The sequence below is a fragment of the Nomascus leucogenys genome, chromosome 15 (assembly GCF_006542625.1).
Source record: "Nomascus leucogenys isolate Asia chromosome 15, Asia_NLE_v1, whole genome shotgun sequence".
Lineage (NCBI taxonomy): Eukaryota > Metazoa > Chordata > Mammalia > Primates > Hylobatidae > Nomascus > Nomascus leucogenys.
In genome coordinates, this window is record NC_044395.1 from 84302026 (window position 1) to 84303490 (window position 1465).

At 35.4% G+C, this 1465-nt stretch overlaps 1 non-coding gene across 1 annotated transcript; it reads left to right on the forward strand.

Annotated features, from left to right (window-relative positions):
* Positions 1-644: 644 nt before the first annotated feature.
* LOC115830521 lies at positions 645-749 on the forward strand. The gene has a single exon (XR_004026072.1). It is a non-coding gene; the product is annotated as a U6 spliceosomal RNA (small nuclear RNA).
* Positions 750-1465: the final 716 nt, after the last annotated feature.

A 1465-nucleotide genomic window follows, 5' to 3' on the forward strand; every position in this document is an offset into this window, starting at 1 on the left:
GGCCTTGCATTTCATTTTTTGGTTTTGGGTTTTTTTTTTTTTAAAGAATATTACTATGATAATTATGTGGAGAAGACTATAGAGCAGGATTCCTCAAGTTAGGCACTACTGACATTTGACCAGGTAAATTTTTGTTGTGTAGGTAGGTTTCATGCATTGTATCGTGTTTAACAGTATCTCTAGCCTTTGCTTAATTGATAGTAGTAGCACCCCAGTACATTTGACAACCAAAAAAATCTACAGATGTGTTAAATGTCCTTGGCAAGTAGAGGGTCACAATCACCCCCAGTTGAGATTACATTGCTATAGAAATCAAGGATGGAAGCAAGAAGATTGATAAAAATGCTATTGTAGTAGTGCTAATACAAGTGTTTGATCTAAGAGAGTAGTAATGGAAATGATTAAAAGTAGTTGAAGTTGATGGATTTGAGATACACTCTGAAAGTAGAGAGGACAAGTCAAGTTGGTATCAAATTTGATCAAATTTGGAGTATGAGAGAAAGAGGAAAGTTCTGTAGTGGAGCTGGGGATCTCAAAATTGTATTGTGCTATAGACCACTTTGTCAGTTTGATAAAATATATTGATGTTTCTCAGAATATCAATGAACAAATATAATATATAATATTAAAAATGGCATCAATACTTGCTTCAGCAGCACATATACTAAAATTGGTATGATAGAAGATTAACATGGACATGGCTCCTGAACAAGGATAACATGAAAATTCATGAAGCATTTTATATAGTTTTTTTTGTTTATTTTTTGTTTTTTGTTTGTTTTGAGACAGAGTCTTGCTCTGTAGCCTAGGCTAGAGTGCAATGGCATGATTTGGCTCACTGAAAGCTCCGCCTCCCGGGTTCACACCAGTTTCCTGCCTCAGCCTCCTGAGTAGCTGGGACTACAGGCACTCACCACCACGCCCGGCTAATTTTTTGTATTTTTAGTAGAGAGGGGGTTTCACCCTGTTAGCCAGGATGGTCTCAATCTCCTGACCTCGTGATCCACCTGCCTCAGCCTCCCAAAGTGCTGGGATTACAGGCGTGAGCCACCATGCCCGGCTTATATAAATAGTTTTTATGATCAAATATATTGAACTAAAGTTATCAAAATATTTTAAATGATAAGATACAGCAATAAGTATAATAACTGTAGTCATTTTAAAGTCATTAATATATAAAATACATTTTGAGATTTCTACTGTAACAATCACATTTTATATGAACATTTCCCTGATTTCTGTTAGGAATAAAATCATAAGTGCTGCTAATGCAACTGTTGGCTTTGCTCTATCTATAATGGTAGGAAATACTAATATTAATTAGAGGTAAGTAAAATGAAGATATAACATGTTTTTATTCAAATCCATGGATCTCCTGATTTTTATTCAAGGACACTGTATTAGGAACCACTGCTCTGGAGTGGCTTTTTTATATCAGAATGTTCACTCACGTTCTGTGTGAAGT